The 27,645-nt window shown below is 43.0% G+C and overlaps 1 protein-coding gene across 3 annotated transcripts in view; it reads left to right on the forward strand.

Moving 5' to 3' along the window:
* The window catches only part of LOC142655318 (zinc finger protein 219-like), a 92,198-nt gene that overhangs the window by 20,700 nt on the left and 43,853 nt on the right, over nucleotides 1-27,645 (forward strand). The window contains exons 3-4 of one of the 3 annotated variants that reach the window (XM_075829306.1): nucleotides 23,062-23,205; nucleotides 23,945-23,998. The gene's annotated coding sequence lies outside the window, so the exon portion shown is untranslated. Of the gene's footprint in view, nucleotides 1-23,061; nucleotides 23,206-23,944; nucleotides 23,999-24,583; nucleotides 25,151-27,645 lie in introns of those variants that run through there. The other 2 variants (XM_075829315.1, XM_075829325.1) reach the window with 2 other exon arrangements.

The following is a 27,645-nucleotide window of genomic DNA, read 5'->3' on the forward strand; positions in this document are numbered from 1 at the left end:
TCAGCTGCAGAGAATATGATCACTGGTATTAACCGCTTCCTGACCGCCCACTGTAAATTCACGTCGGCGCTTGCTGGGCTCGGTGCAGCGCCGATGTGAATTCACAGTGGGTGTTAAAAGCGCGATCCGGGTGTCTCAGAGTAGTGCTGACACCCGGATCGCGCTTTTATCCCCTGCCTCTGGTCCCGAAGATACAACAGCCTCCGGTCTGCCATTCACGGAAGCCTATGAGGACCAGCTGATCGTCATAGGCTTCCTGTCAGTGTGACTATCAGCGTCACACTGACAGTTTATATATTACGTTACACTACCTAGGTAGTGTAATGTATTATAGCAGCTATCAGTCCTGTAGGTCTTCAAGTAAAAAAAAAAAGTAATGAAAATGTTTTATACAAGTGTAAAAACAAATTATAAGCTACAAAAACAAAAAATGCTTTTTTTCCTATAATAAGTCTCTTATTATAGGAAAAAAAAGGAAACCGTTAAAGTACACATATTTGGTATCACCGCGTTCGTAACGCCCCCAACTATAAAACTATAATATTATTTTTCCCGCACGGTGAACACCGCAAAAAATAATCAAAAAACAACACTAGCATCACTTTTTTTTTTTGTCAATCACCCCTCCCAAAATATAGAATAAAAAGTGATCAAAAATTTGCATGTACCCCAAAATAATACCAATAAAAACTAAAACCCGTCCCGCAAAAAACAAGCCCTTACACAGCTTTTTTTTACTGAAAAATAAAAAAAATTACGGCTCTCAGAATATGGTGACACAAAAAATAAATAACTTTATAGAAAAGTAATTTTATTGCGCATAAAACCTAAAAAAACTATATACATATGGTATCGCCGTAATCGTACAGACCTGCAGAATAAAGTAAAATGTCATTTATAGCGCACAGTGATTACTGTAAAAAAAAGGACAAAAACATTGTCAAAATGTATGTTTTTTTTGTCACTTTGCTTGCCAAAAAAATCAAATAAAAAGTGATCAAAAAAATCACATGTACCAATGAAAACTACAGATTGTAACGTAACAAATAAGCCCTCGCACGGCTCCGGTGGAGAAAAAATGAAAAAACGTTCTGGCGCTCAGAATATAGCGACAGAAATTGTGCAGTGTCCAAAAGCGGATAAGATTGGGCACCATTTATCAGTGCGACACCGGCCACAAATCTATGAATTATTTATTTACCCCCTTATTATGCCCTGATGTACTCTGCCCAGCTTACATATACCCCCACATTATAAACTGAAATACCAGCAAAACCCCAAACAGAACTATTACCAAGCAAAATCTGCGCTCCAAAAGCCAAATGGCGCTCCTTCCCTTCTGAGCTCTGCCGTGGCTCCAAACAGCAGTTTATTACCACATATGGGGTATTGCCGAAATCATGAGAAATAGCTTTACAAGTTTTGGGGTGCTTTTTATTCTTTATTCCTTGTAAAAATTACATTATATTTTTTCCGAAAAAAAAGTAGATTTTCATTTTCACAGACCTATTCCAATAAATATAGCAAAAGACCTGTCGGGTTAAGATGCTAACTATACCCCTAGATAAATTCCTTGAGGTGTGTAGTTTCCCAAACCACTTTTGGGGAGATTCCACTGTTTTGGCACCACAAGACCTCTTCAAACCTGACATGGTGCATAAAATATATTCTAAAAAAAGGAGGCCCCAAACTCCACTGGGTGCTCCTTTGCTTCTGAGGCCGGTGCTTCAGTCCATTATCATACTAGAGCCGCATGTGGGATATTTCTAAAAACTGCAGCATCTGGGCAATAAATATTAAGTTGCATGTCTCTGGTAAAACCTTCTGTGTTACAGAAAATGTATTACAAATGAATTTCGCCCAAAAAAAATGAAATTTGTAAATTTCACCTCTACTTTGCTTTAATTCCTGTGAAACGCCTAAAGGGTTAATAAACTTTCTGAATGCTGTTTTGAATACTTTGAGGGGTGCAGTTTTCAAAATGGGGTGATTTATGGGGTCTATCTAGTACAAAAGGCCCTCAAAGCCACTTCAGAACTGAACTGGTCCATGACAAAATAACCTTTTGAAATTTTCTTGAAAATGTAAGAAATTGCTGCTAAAGTTCTAAGCCTTGTAACGTACTAGAAAAATAAAATAATGTTCAAAAAACAATGCAAATATAAAGTAGACATATGGAGGATGTCAATTTGCCAAAATTTTGTGTGGTATTACTATCTGTTTTACAATGTAGATTATATTTAAAATTAGAAAAATTATAATTTTTGCACATTTTTCTTTACATTTTGTTTTTCACAAATAAGCTATGAATTTATTGACCACATTTTTCCACTAACATAAAGTACAATATGTCACGAAAAAACAATCTCTGAATCGCTTGGATAGGCAAAAGCATTCCAGAGTCATTACCACATAAAATGACACGTCAGATTTGAAAAAACGGGGCTGGTCATTGAGGCATTGAGGACCCTTGGTCCTGAAAGGGTTAATTGGTATTGCCACTTCTGTAATGACTTGATCTATAAAAAAATAATGTTATTTGTCCCGCCCGGGGAATAGCGTAAAAAGAAAATTCAAAATAACAATGCCAGAATTGCTGTTATTTGGTCACCTTACCTTTCAAAAAATGGAGAAAAAAAAGTTGCAATGGTACCAATAAAAACGAAAGCTGTTCCCGCAAAAACAAGCCCTCACTGGAAAATTAAAAAACTCATGGCTCTTTCAAAATGGTGGAAAAAGTTGTAAAACATAACGAACATATAAATTTGGTATCGCCGGAATCATACTGACCCACAGAATAAAGTTAACATGTAATCTATAATGCATGGTGAAGGCTGTAAAAAAAACTATGCCAGAATTGCTGTTTTTTGGTCACCTTGCCTCTTAGGGCGGATTCACACGAGCGTGTGCGTTTTGCGCACGCAAAAAAGCACGGCGTTTTGCGTGCGCAAAACTCACTTAACAGCTCCGTGTGTCATCAGTGTGATTTTCGCGCAGCCGCCATCATTATGACACTCAGTTTGGATGTTTGTAAACAGAAAAGCACGTGGTGCTTTTCTGTTTACATTCAGAGTTTGACAGCTGTTGCGCGAATAACGTGATTTTGACGCACCCATTGACTTCAATGGGTGCGTGATGCGTGAAAAACGCCTAAATATAGAACATGTCGTGAGTTTTACGCAGCGGACTCACGCTGCGCAAAACTCACGGACTGTCTGCACTGCCCCATACACTTGTATAGGTCCGTGCGACCGGTGTGAAAACCACGCGGGCTGCACGGACGAAAATCACGTTCGTGTGAATCCGCCCTTACAAAAATGAACTAAAAATGATCAGAAAGACGGCCCAAGATGGTAGCAATAAAAATTCTAAATTGTTCCGCAGAAAACAAGCCCTCACACAGCTCCGTCGACGGGAAAACAAAGTCACATGTACCCCAAAATTGTACCAGTAAAAACTAAAGCTTGTACTGCAAAAAACAGCCATCATATCACTACGTCTATGAAAAAAAAAAAAAAGTTAGAGCTCCCGTAAGTCGAGGATGAAAAAAGGTCCTGATGTGCAGGCCCGAGGGAAACATTTGTTGTGTTTCAAGAGGCGATTATCAAGTCCCTAATAATTGTGAACCAGGAAGGGGAGAGGTCAATCACATCTGTAGGAAGCGAGGGTGCCCATATAGCACCAGGGCAACACTATCCCTGTAAAATTCCCCTATCTGCAAAGGTGCAGAGTGTGTACCAAAAGGGTATAAGAAAGTACACTATTCATCAGTTTGACATTGGCCTGTGCATAAAGGACTGCTTCAAAGCATAGCAAACATCCATGGATAATTTTATTATTTATTTACCCCATTATTATATAATTTCATTATGTCTTGATATACTCCGCACAGTTTATATATTCCCCCACATTATAAACTCAAATACCAGTAAAACCCCAAACAAAACTACTGCCAAGCAAAATCCACGCCCCAAAATCCAAATGGCGCGCCTTCCCTTCTGAGCCCTACAATGGGCCCAAACAGCAGTTTACATCTACGTATATGGCATTGCCATACCAGAGAGAACCCTCTTAAAAAATGTATAGGATATGTGTCTACAATGGCACCAGCTGGGCACAACATATTGGGCACAGAAAAGGCATATCTGTGGAAAATTTTCACTCCGCAACTTCCAATACGCACTAATTTTTAGAAAACACCTGTGGCGTGTACATGCTCACTACACCCCTAGGTCCATATCTTTATGGGTGTAGTTTCCAAAATGGGGGCACTTTTTAGTGGTTTCCACTGTTTTGGCCCCTCAGGGGCTTTGCAAGTGCGACATGGCGCCCAGAAACCAATCCAGCAAAATCTGCGCTCCAAATGGCGCTCTTTCCCTTCTGAGTCCTGTCGTGTGCCCAAACGCCGTTTATGACCACATGTGGTATTACCATACTCAGGAGAAATTGCTCCACAAATGGGGGGGCTTTTCTTCTTTATCTCTTGTAGAATTGGAAAATTTGAAGTTAAAATACATTTTATTGAAAAAATATTAAATTTTTCATTTTCACTGTCCAAGTCTAGTAAAATCTATAAAACACCTGTGGGGTCAAAATGAATTCCTTGTGGGGTGTTGTATCCAAAATGAGGTCTCCTTGGGGAGTTTCTTTTATTTTGGCACCTCAAAGTCTCTGCAAACTTACAGTGGTGCCTGGAAAACGTCCTAATAAAATGGAGGGCCCAAAATACAGTAGGTACTCCGTTCTGAGGCTTGTGTTTCAGTCAAGTATCAGACTTGAATATCTGCAAAAGGAAATGTTCAAATTTCACCTTCATATTGCTTTAATTCTTGTGAAACACCTAAAGGATTAAGAAACTTCCAAAATGCTGTTTTGAATACATTGAGGGGTACAGTTTTTAAAATTGGGTGATTTGGAGGGGGTTTCTAACCTCTTAAAGCCACTTCAGAAATAAATTGTTCCCTAAAAAAATAGGTTTTGGAAATGTTCTTAAAAAAGTCTCCTAACAGCATAAAAAAAATAAAAGGATGTTCAAAAATTGTTGTCATCGTAAAGTAGACATGGGATATGTTAAAGAGGCTCTGTCACCAGATTTTGCAGCCCCTATCTGCTATTGCAGCAGATAGGCGCTGCAATGTAGATTACAGTAACGTTTTTATTTTTAAAAAACGAGCATTTTTGGCCAAGTTATGACCATTTTTGTAGTTATGCAAATGAGGCTTGCAAAAGTCCAAGTGGGTGTGTTTAAAAGTAAAAGTCCAAGTGGGCGTGTATTAGGTGCGTACATCGGGGCGTTTTTAATACTTTTACTAGCTGGGCGCTGTGAAGAGAAGTATCTTCCACTTCTCTTCAGAACGCCCAGCTTCTGGCAGTGCAGACACAGCCGTGTTCTCGAGAGATCACGCTGTGACGTCACTCACAGGTCCTGCATAGTGTCAGACGAGCGAGGACACCGGCACCAGAGGCTTCAGTTGATTCTGCAGCAGCATCGGCGTTAGCAGGTAAGTCGATGTAGCTACTTACCTGCACTGCCAGAAGCTGGGCGTTGTGAAGAGAAGTGGATGATACTTCTCATCAGAACGCCCAGCTAGTTAAAGTATTAAAAACGCCCCGATGTACGCACCTAATACACGCCCACTTGGACTTTTACTTTTAAACACACCCACTTGGACTTTTGCAAGCCTCATTTGCATAACTACAAAAATGGTCATAACTTGGCCAAAATTGCTCGTTTTTTTAAAATAAAAACGTTACTGTAATCTACATTGCAGCGCCGATCTGCTGCAATAGCAGATAGGGGTTGCAAAATCTGGTGACAGAGCCTCTTTAAATATTTTGTGTGGTATAAGGGTAAGTCTAAATGGAGCGGGCCGCAGCCAACGACCGCGCCGGTATCATGTTTCGGGGTGGCTGGAAAATAGTCTGTTAATGGCCGCGCGTTATTGCGGGTAAAACCATCCTTTTACTACAAAATTGTGCAGGTAAAGGAACGCTTTACCCGCATTCATTTTTATAGCAATTTGCAAAATCGCGGCCAATCACAGTAAAAAAAAACATGCGTTTTTTTAATATGGTTTTCAGCCATGCAGCAAAACCGCACCACGTGAATGCCCTCTGTAGATAATGCAACAGTGCCCTCTGTAGATAATGCCACAGTGCCCTCTGTGGATAATGCCACAGTGCCCTCTGTGGATAATGCCACAGTGCCCTCTGTAGATAATGCCACAGTGCCCTCTGTAGATAATGCCACAGTGCCCTCTAGATAATGCCACAGTGCCCTCTGTAGATAATGCCACAGTGCCCTCTGTAGATAATGCCACAGTGCCCTCTGTAGATACTGTGTATATATATATATATATATAATCAGTTCCCACCAAAAGTTCCAGAACACCCTCATAACTTTTGAATGGCTCGAGGTGGAGGGTTTTAATTTGGTGGGATTTAATGGGGTCATAAAAACTACCAGTTAACGCCCAAAACAAAACACCCCCACCCCTGCGGGGTCAGCAAAATCTTAAATGGCACGATGGGTCGAGTGGGGGCTCATTTGAAAGCTCTTTTCAATACGAAAACAATGCCGCAATTGATTTTGAGATTTTTTTTTCGCTGAGATATTTAACTTTAAAGTTATCATCTTCATTATCGGGTACCACCGGTCTTAGCATTACCCAAATTGTACTGCGCGGGTAAAATCCTAAATGTGTGTGGGCACATGTGCATGTGTGTGAGCTTGGGAATGTCACATCAAGGTGACTTTAATTGACGTATTATTACAATCGGCCTCGGCGATATAAAATGGACCTTGTCTACGATTGTAACATGATTTCATGTGTACACATTTTGGTAGTCGCTTGTGAATTTCAGAGAACGCTAATTCGGAGAGTAATTTTCATTTTTGTACATTTCTATTGTCATATCACAAAATGCATTTGACCGAAACGGAAAGGATCACTTTATTGATGATGAGAGTGTATGGCGAAGAAAAAAATAAGACCCTATCGAGAAGTAGCGGCTTTATTCAATGCCACTTATCCTATCTGTGATCCAATTTCATTGTTAACTGTTAAAAGAACTGTTCATCGTTTCAAAATAACCGGTTCACTTAACCCCTTCCTGCACCTTGCCGTTAATGCACGTCAAGGTGTGCAGTAACTTCGCGCACCTTGACGTGCAGTTACGTCTGTGCTTTGACAGTTAACCGCCGCACGGCGCTACACCACAGCGGCGGTTAACTGTGCAGGGTGTCTGCCCTGCATTCCCTGTTGCCGATCAGCGGCCCATTGCTGCTGATTTCGGCAGTTAACCCCTTAAATGCGGCGTTCGATTGCGATCACCGCATTTAAGGTGTTTAACAGAGATCGGCAGCCCCCACGTGAAATCACGGGGGCTGGCGATGGTACCCATGGTAACCGGACACCAGACAATGGCTTTATGAGGTATTTGTGGCACAAACTGGGTATGACATATAGTGCACTAAAATGGCATATCAGTGGAAAATAGTAATTTTCATTCTGCACCATCCGCTGCGCAATGAATCCTATGCGCACCACGACTTATTAGCATGTTGTGGTGTGGGGGGTGATGTATGGAGCGGGATTACGCACCAAGCCCGCTCCATACGCTGCTGGTGTCAGCTGTGTATTACAGTTGACACCCATTACTAACGGACAGGAACTGCGATTGCGCTGTTACAGGAGCCTGTAAAAATGACAATATACTGCAATACATTTGTATTGCAGTGTATTGTACCAGCTATCCACTGATTGCTGGTTCAAGTTCCCTAGGGGGACTAATAAAATGTGTAAAAACAAAAGTAAATAGTTATTATAAGGCTGGGTTCACACGACCGGGTCCCATCTGGACAGTGACATCAGCGGCAACTCCTGTAGGGGAATCCCCATGTGTTCGGGGATTCCGCTTCAGGAGTTTCCCCTGATGTCACTGCCCAGATATGGACAGAGACATCAAGCGCTCTGTCCAGGAGCGGAATCCCCGAAAACACGGGGATTCCGCTCCTTCAAGGAGCTAAAGTGGGGCTAGCACATAGCAGAGCAGGGAGATACCTCCCTGCTCTGCTATAGTGGCGTCGCTACAGTAGTAGCAGCAGCAGCAGCTGCTAGCGGCGCCATGGAAGGTGTCGCCGGGCCAGGGCGCTTTTAAAACAAGCAGGGGAAGGGAGCCAGCCCAGTGCTCCCTTCCACCTGCTGTACACCCCGGCCCTGCCACACAGTGTACAGCGTACAGCCATTCGTCCGAATGGCATAAACTCCTCCTCACATGCACTCTGCGCTGTGAGGAGGAGGAGATAGAGCGCAAGCGTCGGAAAACCCGGCCATCACTCGGGACACATTCCGGTGATGGCCGTGTATTACCCGGCCCCATAGACTTCTATGGGTGCCGGGCGGCCGGGTACCCGGCCGAAAATAGAGCATGTCCCATTTTTTGACGGCCGGTTTTCCCGGCCGTCAAAAAATCGGTCGTGTGAATAGCCCCATTAGGGGTCTATTATTCCTAATGCAGCCGGGTGCCGGCCGATTTATGAACGGCCGGCACCCGGCCGGGAAACCCTGTCGTGTGAATGAGGCCTTAGTGGGAAAAAAAGTTAATAAATATTTAAAGTAAAAAAAAACACAAAACCTTTTCACATTATTTCTCTAAAGTATGTAAAAAAATACACAAAATTGGTATCGCTGTGTCTGTAAAAGTCCAAACTATTACAATATACCATTATTTCACTCGCACGGTGAACGTCGTGAAAAATAAAGACTTTAAAACTGCAAAATCACAGTTTTTTGGTCACCTTGGCTCTACCCAAAAAATTTATAAAAAGTGCTCAAAAAGTTGTATGTACCAAAAAATGGTACCAATAAAAACTACAGCTCGTTCTGCAAAAAAATAAGCCGTCAGAGCACTCTATTGGCGGAAAAATAAAAAAGTTATGGCTCTCGGAAAGCGAGGAGGGAAAAAAGAAAACACAAAACATGGATCAGTCCGGAAAGGGTTAATTACTTTCTAATGAAAAAACATGACCACATGTGGGGTATTGCCGTACTCGGGAGAAATTGCGTTACAAATGTTGGGGTGCTTTTTCCTCCTTTATCCTTTGTGAAATTGAAAAAATTCAACATTTTAGTGGAAATAATGTTGATATTAATTTTTACAGCCTTATTCTAATAAATTCTGCAAAAGCTCACTATACCCCTAGATAGATTCCTTAAGTGGTGTAGTTTCCCAAATGGGGTTATTTTTGGGGGGCTTCCACTGTTTTGGTCCCTCGGGGGATTTGCAAATTCGACATGACACCCGAAAATCATTTCAGCTAAATTTGAGCTCCAAAAGCCAAATAGCGCTCCTTCCCTGCTAAGCCCCGCTGTGGGGCAAACAGCAGTTTATTACCACATATGACGTATTTACGTAATCGGGAGAAATAGTTTTACAAATGTTGGGGTGCTTTTTCTCCTTTATTCCTTGTAAAAATTAAAAATGTCCTAAGTTTTTTCAGAAAAAAAGTAGATTTTTACCTTTACAGACTAATTCCAATGAATTCAGCAAAACAACTGTGGGGTGAAATTCCTTGAGGGGTGTAGTTTCCAAAATGGGGTCACTTTTGGGGGGTTTCCACTGTTTTCGTCCCTCCAGTGTAGGGATGCACGATGCATCGAAACTTCGATAATGTTTCGATACTGTGCATCCCCAAATGGTTTGATACCGTTATTTCATGTATTTCGATACTTAGCTGTGCGGCCGCACAGCTCAGTATTGTAAAACATGAATGTATGAGAGCGAGGCTGCGGCTGTGTGATACAGTCATTGCCCCGCTCCGGGTCCTGATAACAAGTGCGCGGGGTCAGGATGATGCCATGCGGCCGGCGCTGCAATAATGAGCGGCGGCACTGAAAACAGAACATGGCGGGCGCACTACAAAACACCCACATGTTCTGTCCTCAGTGCCTGAACCGCCGCTCATTAGTGCAGCGCCGGCCGCATTTCCTCATGCTGACCGCGCACGTACTTCCTGTCAGGAGCGGGGAAATGACTATTACACAACCGCAGCCCCGCTCTATAACGGCTGAGATCAAAGAAACCTCTCATCTCCGCCGGTATTCCCGTGAATGCTCCGATCATAGCGGACTGCGGCATTCAGGAGAAAATGAGAAGGGGGATGCCCCTTTGATCACGTCACAGGGAATTCCTGTGACGCGATTGAGGGACATACCATATATGGGCAGACAGCTCAGGGTCCATTGAAGGACCCCAGGGCTGTCCTACCATATTTCCTGTTGTTAGGGCGTACTGAGGTATGTCCTAACAACTGCCTGTGTAATATCAGTACACAGGCTAATGCACTGTAATATAGATATATGCCAGTACATTAAAGTTTTAAAAATAAAGTAAAAACATAAAGTAATGTTAAATTTAAAAAAAACACACATACACCTTTTTTTATTTACAATAAACATTAAAATAAGTCTCAATACATAAAATACACACACATTCAGTATTGGCGCGGCCATAATAACCTGCACAACAATGTTTTTGCATCATTTATGATGTGTACGCTGTAAAAAAATAAAATAAAAACTGCTTTCTATCACTTATTGTGGGGCACGAGGTGTGATGAATTTAACCTCCACGTGCCTCACATTAATAGTAATTAACCCCATCATGTACCTTACACATTAACCCATTATGACTGAGAAACATGATGGGGTTAATTACTATTAGGGCAGGTTCACACGAACGTTGCGTTTTTGCGCGCGCAAACAACGCGGCGTTTTGCGAGCGCAAAAACCATTTGACAGCTGCGTGTGTCATGCGTGTCTGATGCGCGGCTGCGTGATTTTCGCGCAGCCGGCATCATAGAGATGAGGCTTGTCAACGCCCGTCACTGTCCAAGGTGCTGAAAGAGCTAAATCTTTCAGCGCCCTCGACAGTGAATGCCGAACACAACAGCGAAAAACCTGTAAAAAAAAAAAAGATAAAGTTCCTACTTACCGAGAACTTCCCGGCCGTTGCCTTGGTGACGCGTCCTTGGTGACGCGTCTCTCTTGACATCGGGCCCCACCTCCCTGGATGACGCGGCAGTCCAAGTGACCGCTGCAGCCTGTGATTGGCTGCACCCTGTGCTTGGCCTGTGATTGGCTGGAGCTGTCACTTGAACTGAAGTGTCATCCCGGGAGGTCGGACTGCAGGAAGGAGACAGGAGTAATCGGTAAGTTAGAACTTCGTTTTTTTTTACAGGTTCATGTATTTTGGGATCGCAAGTCACTGTCCATGGTGCTGAAACAGTTTAACTCTTTCAGCACCATGCACAGTGAATGTCTCCCGACGTCGCGGACCGGAATTTTTTTTGCCGAGTTTGGCCGAACCCGGTGAAGTTAGCTTCGGTTGTCGGGGTTCGCTCCTCGCAAAGACACTCCGTTTGGATGCTTGGAAACAGAAAAGCACGTGGTGCTTTTCTGTTTCCATTCATCCTTTTGACAGCTCGTGCGCTGTTTCAGTCTGTTCGCACGGAAGTGCTTCCGTGCGACCTGCCTGGTTTTCACGCACCCATTGACTTCAATGGGTGCGTGATGCGTGAAATACGCAGAGTTATTGAACCTGTCGCGTATTTTGCGCAGCGAACAAACGCTGCGCAAAATACACGGACTGTGTGTACTGCCCCATAGACTTCTATAGGGCATTGCATGCCGCGCGAAAACCACGCGGCCTACACGCTGCCAAATCACGTTCGTGTGAATCCCCCCTTAATGTGAGGCACGTGGAGGTTAAATTCATCATCACACCACGCGCCTCACATCAGAAAATGGAAGAACTTTTTTATTATTATTACTGTTGGCAAAGTATCGAGTTGGTATCGAAATCGCAATACTAAACGAAGTATCGGTATCGAAGTCCAAATTCTGGTATCGTGACATCCCTACTCCAGTGCATTGCAAACGCGACATGGCACTGAAACCTATTCCAGCAAAATCAGAAATCCAAATGGTGCTCCTTCACTTCTGAGCACTGCTTTGGGTCCAAACAGTAGTTTATTACCACATATGGGGTATTGCTATAATCGGAAGAAATTGCTTTACATATGTTGGGGTGTTTTTTCTACTTTTTTCGATTTTCATCTTCACATACTAATTCAAATAACTTTAGCAAAAAAACAGTGTGCTCAAAATGCTAACTATACCCCTAGATAAATTCCTTGAGGGGTGTAGTTTTCAAAATGGGGTCACTTTTGGGGGGTCTTTACTGTTTTGGCACCACAAGACCTATTCAAACCTAACGTGGTGCCTAAAATATATTCTAAAATATCCTTTGCTTCTGAGGCCGGTGCTTCAGTCAATAAGTGCACTAGGGCCACATGTGGGATATTTCTAAAAACTACAGAATCTGGGCAATAAATATTGCATTACTCGGGTAAAACCTTCTGTGGTACAGAAAAAAATGTATTACAAATGAATTTTGGCAAAAAAAAAAAGGAAAATTTGTAAATTTCACCTCTATTTTGCTTTAATTCCTGTGAAACGCCTAAGGCTGTGTTCACACGGAGTTTTTTGCAGGAGGAAAATTCCGCCTGCAAAAACTGCTCCAGTAGGTTTTTGCACAGTGGTTTGACAAAAACTCGTCAAAACACTCGTCGAGGTTTTTTTTTTCCTCTTTCTGACTGATCGAAATGGGGTTTTGGAGGCGGAAACCGCCTCAAGATGGGTCATGACGCTTCTTTTTACCGCGACGCGTTTTTTTTACTCGCGGTAAAAAAACTCGTCCAACTCCCATTGAAATCAATGGGAGGCATTTTCGGGCGGTTTTTGAGCTTATTTTAATTTGGAGCTTCTTTTGAGGCGGTTTTTGAGGCGTTCTTCATAATGTTCAATGGAAAATCTGCTCCAAAAAACGCCTCAAGAAGTCACATGCTACTTCTTTTTAAGGAACGTCTTTTTACACTCCGTTTTTTAAAACAGCGGCGTAAAAAGACGCCCCGTATGAACTAAATGCTGTTTTTCCCATTGATTTCAATGGGTAGGTGTTTGTAGGCGTTCAGCTTCCGTTTTTTCAGGCATTTTTCGAGGCGTAGACGCCCCGAAATTGGCCTGAAAACACTGCGTGTGAACATACCCTAAGGGCAAAGCCCCATGTGGAGGAATTGCTCTGGAATTCCGCTGCGGACACTCCGCAGCGTTAATCTGCAGCGGACCCGTTTCTCCATTGCGTTCCACTTCTTTTTAGTAAGGTTCGTTTAGACGAGGCGGAAAATTCCGCTGCGGAGCATAGGCTGCGGTGCGGAAATTGGTGTCAGCAGCATACAATGGATGTTGCGGACCTCTGGCGGACTGGTTGCGGACTCATTGCGGAAGTTCTCCATTGACTTCAATGGAGATTCTAAATTCCGCAATGAAGTCCGCAGATGTCATGTACATGTTATGTCTGCTGCGGATGCGTATTGGTTTTTTAACATGACATTTCTTCATTCTGGCTGGACCTATGTATTTCTAGGTCTACAGCCAGACTGAGGAAGTCAATGGGGCTCTCGTAATTACGGGTGACTACGTGTGTGCACCCATAATTACGGGTGACTACGTGTGTGCACCCATAATTATGGGAGCGTTGCTAGGCGACGTCAGTAAATAGTCACTGTCCATGGTGCTGGAAGAGTTTAGCGATCGGCAGTAACTGTTTCAGCACCCTGGACAGTGACTACCGATCACAATATACATCAACCTGTAAAAAAAATAGAAGTTCATACTTACCGAGAACTCCCTGCTTCTTTCTCCAGTCCGGCTTCCCAGGATGACGTTTCAGTCTAAGTGACGGCTGCAGCCAATCACAGGCTGCAGCGGTCACATGGACTGCCGCGTCATCCAGGGAGGTCGTGCTGGATGGCGAAAGAGGGACGCGTCACCAAGACAACGGCCGGTAAGTATGAAATTAGTTTACTTTCACTATGGAAAGTGCTGTCCCTTCTCTCTATCCTGCACTGATAGAGAGAAGAAGTACTTTAACCTCAATACGCAACGGCCAGTCCGCATCAATTTACTGCACATTTTGGGCACATCCGCCACAGAATCTGCAACGCAGATTCTGTGCGGCATTAATGCGGACAGTTGCTGAAGAAAACCACCACGTGGGGCCATGCCCTTAGCCTTGTAACGTTCTAGAAAAATAAAAGAATCTTCAAAAAACGATGCCAACATAAAGTAGACACATGTATGAAATTTTGATACCCGGGAGATCCCGCTTATCAATTTATGGGGTTTGATTCTCCAGTCGCACAAGCTGGGCACGACATATTGTGCGGTGAAACGGCATATCAGTGGAAAAATGAAATTTTCACTTTGCATCATCCACTGCATATTAATTTCTGAAAAACACCTGTGGGGTCTAAATACTCACTACACCCCTTGATAAATGCCTTTAGGTGTGTAGTTTTTAAGATGGGGGTCACTTTTTTTAATACATCAGGGGTTTTGCAAATGCGACATGGTGTCCGCATACCAATATTGCAAAATCTACACTCCAAGGCTGAGTTCACATAGGGTGGATATGCTGCTGCGTAAAAGCACGCAGCGTATCCACCCTGTGCGCCACAGGGAATTCCGAGCGAAAAACCGCACCAAACTGGTACAGTTTTTCGCCCAGGAATGTCCGCTGTGGAAAACTGCAGCACTTGCCGGCCTGCTAGCAGGCCGGTCTCCTGGGATGAAACGTCATGTGAGAAATTTCTGCTGAATTTATAAGCCTTGTAACATTATAGAAAAATAAAAGGATGTTCAAAAAATAATGCCAATCTAAAGTACACATATGGGAAATGTTAACTAGCAACTATTTTGTTTGGTATAACTGTCTTACAAAAAGATGCATTTAAATTTATAAAAATGGTAATTTTTGCAATTTTTCACTACAGTTTGGTGTTTTTTACAATATTTTACCACTAACATAAAGTCCAATGTGTCACGAAAAAAATCAAAATCGCTTGAATAGGTGAAAGCAGTCCAAAGTTATCGCCCCGTAAATTGACGCTTGTCAGATTTGAAAAATGCTGCGTTCCAGGCTGCCCACTTTTATATACGTAACAACTGCACGGGGCATCGGCAGTTGGAACGTATATAGCCGTATGGTTGTCGTGAAGGGTTTAAAATTAGTATGGAAAAAAGGGGAGGTAAAAAATTAAAAAGACAACTAAAAAAGTTGCCAAGGAGTGGCCTAACTGTGTATAGGAAGCGCAAATGACGAAATTGGAGGCAGAATTCATATAATAAGAATTCAAATCACAAATGGGTACAAAGCTGTTATGCTCTTACAGTCCCTTAGGGGTAATGGTGTCTAGTTTGTGAATCCACATAGACTCAAGTTGAGCGAGAAGCTTCTTCCAGTCACCTCTTGCGCCGGTCTATTCCCCATGCCCGGAATTGTGAGCTATCACAATCATGGAAGATTTTGATGTGACGGGGGATGGTCTTAAGTGTTGACAGATCTGACGTATCGATTGCCGCATCAATATCTAGGATCTGTTCTCTGTCCCTTCGTCTCAGTTGCAGGGATGTCAATCCACATAGATTTTGTCACACAGACAGACAGCAAACTATACGACACCTGTTGTTGTACAATCATTGTGGTGGGTTATTGTATATTCCCGACTGTGGGGAATTCCAAAAGATGCCATTAGGTTTTATAGGCGTGCATGACAGACATCGCATCTAAAGCATCCCCACTTGTGGCCACGTGAGCCAAATGTGTTACCAGGATGTTACCCGCGGTGATAGCTGTGTACAAATACATCTCTCCGATTTTTTTTTTTATCTACGATGGGTCACAGATGGCTGGGGAGATATGATTTGTTTCAGTGTGTTGTCCTGTGTTAAGATCGGCTAGAATTTAGATAGAGTATCTTTTACCTCTCTCTCCAGAGTGGTAGTCTGCAATGAGTATCAAATGTTGATGTTGTTGTTCCTTCTTCATGGTCTTCTTTGGTTGAAGTAGGGTCATACGATCACAGCTCTACGGTATGCCTGTCTTATGGAGTTGTTGCTGTACCCACGCTCTTGGAATCCTTTTTTTAAAAAAAAATGAATCATGTGAGCAAATACTGGCCCACCGGAATATTTTGGATAAGATGTTGGGGGTGTGCTGACCTGGCATGTAATACCGAATTTGCTGCTGTCTTTTTCCGAAAGGGCTCTGTTTGTATACACCCTCTATTGTCAATAGAAATCAGTACATCCAAGAACTCGATCTGCTCCCTGCTAGAGGAACACGTGAGTTTAATGTCGCAGTTGTTAATGTTTAACATTTGCATAAAGTTGTTCAATTCTTTACATGTGCCTTGCCAGATTAGTAGTATGTCGTCGATATATCGACCAAAAAAATGCATTTACCGGGTCAATGAAGAAGATCTGCCTCTCCTACAGCCCCAGGAACAAATCAGCATCTGAGGATGCACAAGTCACCAAAATAGCGGTGCCCTGGAGCTGTAGGTAGAAGGTCTCCTTAGCCATTACTTCTTTATGTTTAAGTACAAAGGTTAAGGCAATGATGAGGAAATCACATGAATTCTTATCAAGGCTCATGGATACAAAGAGTTGGACTGCTGTGATACCGTCAGTTTACCGAATGGACGTGTATAAGGATTTCATGTCACAAGTGACAATAATCATATCCTGATCAATGAGTAGCCCATCTAAATTTCTCAAAACAACATTAGTGTCTTAAGGCAATTCCTCAACCAAAGGCTTGAGGTAATGATCAATGTATTTAGAGAGGGGTTCACAGCAGCTGTTGGAGCCCGAGAAAATAGGACTTCCTGGGGGTTCACCGGATCTTTATGGATTTTCGGCAGAACATATATGTCGCGGTTTGTGGGTATGTGGACCCACTAGCCCGCACCGCTGTAGCAGGGAGGCAGCTGGCCAAACAACAAGGAACCCTAGCAATACAAAGTCCCGTACAAGGGTACCTGGATAGTCCAGACAGTGGCCGCAACTCTGGATGGAGGTGGGTGCAGCCAGAAGTGGCGGATGACAGCAGGTTGCACCAGACGTGGCGAATCCCTCTGGACGTGGCGAATCCCTCTGGACGTGGCAGATGACACAGGACGTGGCGGATGACACAGGACGTGGCAAACAGCAGGTGCAGTAGACACGACTCCAACTAGTAGGCACAAGAACACAGCACGGGATACAGGAACAGGTAACAGGGCACGGGTAACAACTGGAACGGGAAACACTAAGGGACCATTTGCAAGACAGACTTGGGATATACTAACAACGCTCAGGCAAGGATCAGAAGGGCTGGGGCCTTCTTATAGTCCAGGAAATCATGTGAGTTGATGATGATGATGATGATTTTCTTCATGTGCGCGCGCTGGCCCTTTAAGAGCGGGCACGAGTGTGCACACGTACCCTACGGAACACAGCGGACCGGAGCGGAAGTGAGCGCTGGCGTCTCCTAGGAAGGAGATGGGGACCGGTGCTCACAGATCCATGGCTGCGGGCGTCAGGAGGTGAGTAGACCCGACGGTCCACGGCCATGAACGCTACAATATATAGTGGCGATAGTAGGATTATACAGTCAGTCCATCCACGATGTTAGAATATTTTGTTTGTGACCATTATTGAAGATCATCCACTAAATTTGGAAAGAGGATTAAATGTGAGTCTGCGACAGCAGTCGTTTACCCTCAATTGTCGAAACATCTCACATTCATATAGCGGTATAGGCCTTATAACTACATTGCCCCCTTGTCAGATGGTTATATCCCTAATGGAGGTAAGATCTTTTAGAGCATTCTGTTGTTGGTTAGTAAGGTTGTTCATTCATATTATTTCAGGGACTACCCCAAGTTCCTGACACACTAGTATGACAAATAGCGCGATTTCAGAGAAAAGAGATAATTGGGGAAATTTGGTGGATTTGGGTAGTAGATGTAATGGGTACTTACTTCCAATGACTTCTTGTTGCTCTCCAATAACTTCCTCGAGGGCCGATAGAGCTTCCCTTTCGAGTTCCGTTAGAGACATATTCAACCCTTCTTTTTTGCATACATTTTCTTAATAGCCAGTTTTCTGGTGAAAAGATGGATGTCTTTTACTAAAGACAAACAATCAAATTTACCAGAGGGGAGAAAAAGAGAGTCCTAAATTCAAAACTTCAATTTGTGTTTGAGTCGGTGTAAGAGACGAAAGATTAATTACCTTCATTCTTGGACCTCCGATGCCTAATGTAAAAGTACCAAAAAACTGCACCTTCATAAAGTACAACTCGTCCCGCAAGAAAACAAAGTCTCATACAGCAACGTCGAGCAAAAAGTTATGAACGCTGGGATGCAAAAAGGAAAAAACTAAAAAAAATGATTCTGTCTAAGTATCGTTTTGGTATCGAGAATCGCAATACTACACGAAATATCGGTATCGAAGTTCAAATTCTGGTATCAGGACAACCCAAGTTTGCATGGCAGAGCTCAAAAGGAAAGCAGTGCGATTTGGTTTAAGGAGCGCAGATTTTACTGGAATGGTTTTTGCATGCCATGTTGCATTGCACTGAGGTACCAGTACAGTGGAAACCCCCAAGAAGTGACCCCATTTTGGAAACTACACTCATCAAGAAATTAATCTAAGGGTGTAGTGAGCATTTTCACCCCACAGGTGTTTTGCAGAAATAAATGCGCAGTGGATGTTGGAGAGTAAAACTTCCAATTTTTCCATAGATATGCCATTTCAGTATCCAATATGTTGTACCCAATTTGTGCCACTGTAAAAAGACAGCTCTCCCTTATTATTATGGAGTGTTTTCTGATTTTAAAAACACCCTGCATGTGGTCCTAATGTTTTTCATGGACATGCCGCTTTATGGAATGAAGGAGCCCCATCCGCATTGAAGGCCTTTTTTGGTGATTTACACAGCATTTGTACACAATTGCAGAAGCTCTAAAGTTAAATAATAAAATAAACCCCAAAGAAGTGATCCCATTTTTTTAATTTTACCACTTAAGGCATTCTGCTAAGTGTCTAGTGAGCATTTTTACATCACAGGTGTTTTACAGAAATTAATGCTCAGTGGATGTTGCAGATTGAAAATTACAGTTTTTTCACAGATATGCCATTTCAGTACCAAATATGTTGTGCCTGGCTTGTGCAACCAGAGAAATGCGCCCACTAAATAGTTGGGATAGCACGTAAGCGTTATACAATGCCATCTGTACGATGTTATGAACTTAGATGTGATCGGTAATACATTGCACTCGTTATGTAGTGCAGTGTATTGTAACTGTCAATTTCAGGCAGCCTATTAGGCCCTGCATCTGGCTTCAGTACATGGCAAACCAGCAGACCTTTGTTAGGACTTCGGTTTCCATAGAAACCCGTTGGTGGTTTCCATGGCAACCCCTCCCTCCTTCAACCACTTGGATGCCGCGGTCGCCAATGACCGCAGCATCTAAGGGATCAAATTATGGGATCGGCCATTAGAGCAAGTTGCTGGCCGTGTAATACATCCGACACTCACAAATGATGGCGCAGGCACAGCTTCCGTGCCCACGCTATCATTATGACGTATAATGTCAGTTTGCAGGAATGACACGCTTTCCAGGATGTATTAGTAGGGCGAGAAGGGCTTAATATATTAACTCATAATAATTAATTTTGCTACATAGATGGTTACATAGAGCATAATGGAAGATCTAATCTGTCACATGTAGGGGGCAAAGCCAGAAGTAGTAAATCAGAATGATATTAAAAAAAATAAATTCATAATGGGCTAGTTTAAAGCTATTGAAAGTTTTTACGGGTTTTCTACATATCAACTGTCACGTAGGGTTCGTGGACCCACTGGGCCGTACCGCCTTGGCGGTATGGCAGCTGGACAACAGGGCGCAGGTTAAAGTCTATAGTTCGTATAGGGTACCTGTGGCAGCTCGGACAGTAGCAAGGCAGGCTTGGCTGGGACTAGGCAGCAGGTAGACGTCAGGCGTGGTATACAGCACAGCACGACTTTGGCTCAGCACGACACTCGACCAGGATAGCACGGGATACAGGTAACCGCAACAGGAACACTGGAAAACACTAGGAGACCATCGCATAGACAAACTTAGGGTACGACAACAAAGCTCAGGCATCGAAGCAAGGGGCTGAACCACTCTTATATTCTAGGGCACTCATGGGCTGATAGTTCATTAAAGCACCCTACGGGATCTGGCCGAGGTGAGTGGAAGCGAGCGCTGGCGTCTTCTGGCTGCGGCCGTCAGGGGGAGAGTGAACCTGACGGCCTGCAGCCACGGACATGACATCTACTCACTCAATTTCACTTCATCTATTTGTATAAACCGTTTGTTAACAGTGGCTATGATCATCTCTGATGTTCACTCAGTTGGCCAAGCAGGCTGTTTCTTTGAACTAATAATCATCTGGCTGCTGAGGCTGTGTCATTTGTTACCTCAGTGAATATGTTGAGCATATATTGACAGCCAAATGTATTGACTAGTGATTGTGGTGGCCATGTAGACACAGGCTGAAAGCTCATCTACAGAATAAGGCTGGGTTCAAACGAGCATGTTACGTCCGTAATGGACGGACGTATTTCGGCCACAAGTCCCGGACCGAACACAGTGCAGGGAGCCGGGCTCCTAGCATCATAGTTATGTACGATTCTCGGATTCCCTGCATCTCCGTGGAACTACTGTCCCATACTGAAAACATGATTACAGTACGGGACAGTTGTCCTGCAGCGAGGCAGGGACTCCTAGCATCGCACATAACTATGATGCTAGGAGCCCGGCTCCCTGCAGTGTGTTCGGTCTGGGACTTGCGGCCGAAATACGTTCCGTCCATTACGGACGTAACATGTTCGTGTGAACCCAGCCTCAAGCTGCTAATACAACAGAGATCTAAGAGTAGGTAGGATTTAAATAAGACACATGGCTGTGAGACTATGGAGATGTTAATGAGTGGTGGGACAACCCTTTTAAAATTGCATACTGTGTTTAAAGCTCTCTATAGATACACTGTAGTTGTCAACCATCAGTTAAAGGGGTTGTCTATTAGGGCATTTGGATGTCATAGAGAATGGACAGCTGCTCTGTAAGGGTATGTTCACATCGGAAGCAGAACGCCTCCAAACATCTGCCCATTGATTTCAATAGGAAAAACGGCATTCTGTTCCGACGGGACGTTTTTTTACATGGCCGTTTTGTTTTGACGGGTATGTTCACACGCTTAGCAAAAAAATCTGAAAATACGGAGCTGTTTTCAAGGCAAAACAGCTTCTGATTTTCAGCCGATTTTTATACAAACTCGCTTTTTTCGCTCCGTTTTTTACGGCTGTTTTTGGAGCTGTTTTTCTATAGTCAATGAAAAACGGCTCAAGAAGTGACATGCACTTAATTCAGACCCCAGACCCGAACTCTAAATGTATACAGACCACAGACAAGGCCCCTACATTGATTCAGACCACAGACAATACTCCCCATATTAATTCAGACCGCAACTAAACCGCTAAATTAATGTACACCCCAGACCAGAGCCAAAAAAAATAAAAAAAATTCAGACTTCAAACCAGACCCCTTATGTTTTTACCCCTCCAGGGTCTTCTGGCCGGGCGCTTTTCTTTGGGCGCCTCTTCCCTTCTGGCGCCTCACGATCCTGACGCTGGGGCACTGCTTTATAAACTCCTGACGTCTGTACTGAAGTGCGGAGACGCATACAACGCGTCAGGGCATTTGTTTGCATCACCGCACAACGTCATGGCGCCAACGTCTGGACCTTGGAAAGCAGGGCCCCAGCGACAGTTAGGGCTTATTTACACGAGCGTGTTAAACATCCGTGGGACGGCCGTTGAAACAGCGGCCGTCCCACGGACCTATGTAATTCAATGTGGCCGTTCACACAGCCGTTGTTTCAACGGACTGTGTGAAGGGTCAGTGCGTTCTTATCACGCATCCCTCCATAGACTCACATCTATAGGGGGATGGGTGACATTGTGTCCCGCAGCGCTGAGCACGGATGCACCTCGGACGTGAAAAACTGCAGTGCTCATGTGAATCAGGCCTTAGTTTGGAGAAGAGATACGCCATAAGAGTTTGGGTATGTTCACACGGCGGGGGTCCGTAACGGCTGAAATTACGGGGATGTTTCAGCCTGAAAACATCCCCGTAATTTCAGCCGTAACGGCATGTGCAGGCGCTTGAACGCCGCGTCAATTACGGCCGTAATTAGCGCTGCTATTCATTGGAGTCAATGAATAGCGGCTCCAATTACGGCCAAAGAAGTGACAGGTCACTTCTTCTACGCGGGCGTCTATTTACGCGCCGTCATTTGACAGCGGCGCGTAAATATACGCCTCGTGTGAACAGACAAACGTCTGCCCATTGCTTTCAATGGGCAGATGTTTGTCAGCGCTATTGAGGCGCTATTTTCAGACGTAATTCGGGGCAAAAACGCCCGAATTACGTCCGTAAATAGGCCGTGTGAACATACCCTTTGAGATGGGAAAGTCACTCAGTTTTTTAGTCTGAGCCATACAACTACCAATGTTTCTCTATGGAGATTGCATGGCTGTGTTCTTGATTTTATGCACCTGTTTGCAATGGGTGTGGCTAAAACAACTGAACTCAATAATCAGAAGGGATGTCCACATACGTCTTTCCATATAGTGTGTGTAGATAAATCGATAATTTGAAAATCACTATGGATCTATAATATAGAAAGTAAATGTTGCTGACCACACGTTATCATTTTATACCTACTCTATCCCCTACATACCGCTTATTACATTAACACAAGTGATTGTAAATTGCTTCTGTGATTGTTCTACTGTGAAGATCACAGACAAAATCAATGCATATTGCACACAAAAAAATTACAAAGGCAATAGCAACCAAGTACTTATCTGTATACATATACAGAGATATATCTATAATAATTTAGGCAGCGGTTACATTAACAGTTTCTTTCCAAGCATATGTTTTGTTGATGAGCTGAACATGTTTGTATACTTGACATAGATGTGTATATCTGTCTGTGTGTAAGGTAATAACAGCCCTTTCTTGCCTCTGTCTCACTCCTCTCTGTTGTCATTCAGACTGTGTCCTCATTATCTGCTGATCAATAAATTGAGTCTTCACTGAGATGTGAGGCACGAAATAAACAGAAACACAGAGAAATGGAGGCGGAGGATACAGGTAATACATAGATGGAAATCATCCAGGAAAGAAGCATAGTGAAGGTGAGATATAGATGACACTATATAAGGGGTTGAAAACAGAAATGTGACTCTTTAAGCCAGAGAGAATATGAGGTAAATAGGAAAGGAATGCAGAATAATAGACCACATGTACAATGGGGCAGTAATAGACATACACAGTAAATGAGACGACTCTGTAATAAGGATTCTTTATACACTATGTGGAAGAAAACACAGATGATTTTTATTTTTTTAAGGTATTGCAATCGATTTTGCATATTTGAAACTGGCTTTACCACAAAACTGAATTGGCAGTATAAGAGTCAAGTGTAAAGACGTTCTGTTACTGAGCAAGGTGACACAATGCTTTATAGACACAGAGTATTTGCAGTAAATTATTACAGGCACAAGTGATTTGAACATATAGTACATGCAGCCCATCAACAGGCTATAGACTTTTTAACAGTCCTAGATCTTGCAGCCGATATTCAGAGTATAGACTGCTGTAAGTGTGGGGAATTTAAGTTGCTCTGCTATATGGTTTTATTCAGCTAATAACAATATATTAGGAAATTCATGATAATGAAATTCCCTAATATTATAGTAATTGTACCTGAAAAATTGAGGTACTCATTCGATATATTCTATTAGTTGGTGGTAGAATTTCATTTGCAACTATTTGGATTTATGAACAGATTTATACTCACTATACTCATGTTAGCAGCAAATTAGATTTCCACTATATGAATGGTGAAGCTAACACATCACTTTTCTCTTCCAGGAGGAATCTAAACTTCCCTCCCTGAGTTGTTTATTTTGGAGCTGCAGTACTAAGGTAGGAGACTGTTGTGTGTTTGGTGACACACAGATATGACCTTGCAACAGGGGGACACAAAAGCATCCACACATGTTAGAAAGCATCATGCATCATTTGTATTCTTTAGACGTTCACATTAAATTGTTCTCAGAGACATGTAATGATGCACACACAAAAGAACATAGTGCCAAAACTGCTTTGTATCTGTCCATCAAAAATAACTCCCATAATGTGATGGCACAAAATGAGTGAGGACAAAGAGAAATGTGAAACAGGGCTAAAAAAAAGTAAATGTGGGGGGCATGTGCAGGATGACAGATAGAAGATACAAGGAGAAATATAGTGCATGTAATCTTCAGAGATGGAAAGAAGGGCAAGAAAAGTAGTATTGCTTAGATGTATTATTAAATTAATATAATCTCACAGTGCCTATATATATATATATATATATATATATATATATATATATATATATATGCCGCCTTGAGAATTAGAGTGCCAGACGAAAGGGCAAAGGGAGTGCAGGTGTGAGACATTACTGTGAGAGGAACCTCAAAACAGATATTTAGGTGTAAAAGGGGAGGGACAATGTTAGCATACAGACAGGAAAACTATGAGTGTAAGAAAGCCACGGGTAGGGAGAATCAGAAGAAAAGTATAGGTAGATCAAAAGACAGAAGTGAGCAGACTGAAGAAAAGGGAAAGCAGGAGAAAGCAGACGATGAAGTGAGAGAGAGAGAGAGATTATAAAATGAAAGAGAAAAAAATCAGCCCAGAGAGAGACAGAGCAGTGTTGACAGACAGAAATTAATCAATAGGCAGACAGGAAGAGAGACAGGAGAGAGAGAGGCACTGAAAGAGAGACTGTTTATAAAAAGAGAGGGAAAAGGAGAGAAAGTGAGAGAGAGAGTCAGTCAGCGAGAGGAGAGAGATAGAGGAGGAGAAGGGGGAGGAAGGGGGGCATCCATTTTTGTGGCGGGGATTTGAGCTGCTTTTGTGTAACTCTCCCTGAGAGATCGCATGCTTGATGAAAGGCCCTTAGAAAATGCAAATTGCAGCACGCATGAAAAGCACAAAGAGGCATCTCGCTGTCCCTGCCATGGGTTTAATTCTTCACCAACCACGTAGCGCTGACGTCGGGAGCAGATAATCTCTTCTCTGCCCGGGAGTGTGAGTATAACACACAGACTTTCCTGCTCGGGGAACACTATTTTATCCATTTATTGTCCGGGATTTTCTACTCTGATCCTGCGTAAGGGTCTGGGGAGTGTGGACGGAGTAAGGGATGGGAGTGTATATTTATTTGAAGTGGGGGGTAATTTTGGCTTGTTTTTTTTTTTCATAAATAGTAAAAGAAGGGAGAGGAAAAAATGAATTATTGGTTAAAAAAACTTAGCAGGTGCAGAGGGTACTAGAGAGGAGGGGGAGAGAGAAGGAGAGGGAGGGTATAGGGAGACCGAAACGGGAGAGAGAAAGAGAGGAAGGGAAGAAAAAGAGAGAGAGGTAAACGGAGAGAGAGGGGGCGGAGAAAGAAGGAGAGAAACAGAAAGAGGAATGTGAAATAGAGAGCGACAGGGAGAATACATAAGGATGCAGAAAGACAGCGGGCAGAATCAGAAAAAGAGCTGGGAGACAAGTGCCAACATGCAGAATCTCACATAGACTGATCCAAAAGTGTGCTAAGATCCAGGAAAGAAACATTAACGGAACAACGGGGCAACTTTTTTCCCTTTAAGTGTGTGTTTTTCTCTCTCACTCCTTCTTTGCTGTGCATGGGAAGGGGGGTAGGAAGAGGGGGAATGTGAGAATAAAGGAGGGAGGGTTAGGGGAATGAGAGGGTCTTTGTACTGTGAAGCAGTGGGGGGGTTAGGAGAGTAAGGGAGGGGGAGCCACAGAATAAGGTGAAAGGCTTTTTGGTGAAAGAAAGAAGGGACAGGGTGCAAAAGGGAGGGGGAGGAATGCTGTTTTAACCCTATGATTACTTGAGTGAGGAGTAAAACATTTCATAAGTCTTTTAACCCCTCTTTCTGATACAGGCCTGTAGTACCTTGCTTGATTCACTTTTGTCTGAGAACGGGTTAAGTGGGGTGCAGCGAAGGGTGGGTTCTCACCCCCGCCCCACATATACATGCCCGCCTGTCTGTCTGGGGCCTGGGCAGGGAGGGGGTAGAATGAGGCCTTGTGATTTTCTGTCTCTCGCTCTCTCTGTCTCTATTACATGGCTGAGTGAGTCTGAGTAATGAATGTGTGATGAAATTACACGGGCGCACACATACACACAGGAATATGCACCCTTTTATCGAGATAAATGTATGTATGTATATATACAGAACTGTGTACTGACATAACCTGTCATTCTGCAGTATACATATGAGATATCCGTTAAGAACACAGGTACATATACAACTGGAGAGATGTAGAGGGAATAGTATACATTCATTCTCTCATACTTCCTCAGGGAGGTACACACACTACAAAGAAAAATAAGCATGAAGACAAAGTTACATATCCATACCGACAACTGCTACATAAACTCTCCGTAATAAAAGTTAAGACCTAGAAACATAGAATAACATATAAAGAACCTGCAATGTTTCATATATTAGGAAGTCACACCAAATACAGGCAATCTTATCTTGATACAGAGAAAGAAGTGTGTTAGTGTAAATTGGTACGCTATGAAATTGTTACATGGAGGTTTGTGCCTTACATTTGAAACCATAGAGAGAAGAGAATAATGCTGCATTGTAAAATGTTGCATACTGTGTTTCTGGAATGACATTATTCACTGTGGTGAGGAGACATGATCCTCCTACTTTATCTGTGCCCTAGAATATCTAATGGCGACTGCATGCACAGTTACAAAGGCACAGGGGTATGCAGAATACAAACAGAAGCAACAGAGCATTAGAAATACAAGTTTGCTTACACAGAGGCCATGATACACATGAATGAAAACACAGGAAAAGACCCTGGTGTACACTAGTAGTTTGAAAATTCTGAGTTTATTCTTAGACGTAGAGATGAGAGCCCTGCTCGTAGTTGTTTGCAGCCTATGACCGGATACAATAAAGAAGGTATAACAGCCTCCTGTGTAAAATGCTATATACCTCACATCATTTCTCCAATGTATCTGGGAGCTCTGAATCGTGGAAGAACCAGTCACCCATCTGGTGCATCTAGGGAATGGCAGGTGAAACTGTGCTAACCACATGGTGCATCCCCTTAGGGAACACATGGTGACCACACAGCTGATATCACTTGCATTGGTATTGATAGTGCAAATATACAGCAAGGTAGTATAAACACCTTATTACAGTAATGTTTCTAAATGTACAGATATTTTGTTATATAGTCTGTTTTTAGGAGTATTCTATTAGTGTATATACTATATAGCAGTATATACTATATAGCCACTCCTCCTGCAACCTCTTAGTTTAACAAATGAATTTGGTAATTATCTGCAGACTGTAAACACACCGACACGTTTAAACCTCTGGAGAATATGTAACTGCTCAGACCACACACAAGCATCCCATCACTACCAATCGTAGAAATGAGACCAATAGTGCTAGAAATGCTGCTGTGAGGAGTATTAGCACAGGATCCCCTTTTTGAGTCACTTTGTGTGATGCAGATAAATGTCTAGATCTTTTTCTTTATGT

The sequence above is a fragment of the Rhinoderma darwinii genome, chromosome 1 (assembly GCF_050947455.1).
Source record: "Rhinoderma darwinii isolate aRhiDar2 chromosome 1, aRhiDar2.hap1, whole genome shotgun sequence".
Taxonomy (NCBI): domain Eukaryota; kingdom Metazoa; phylum Chordata; class Amphibia; order Anura; family Rhinodermatidae; genus Rhinoderma; species Rhinoderma darwinii.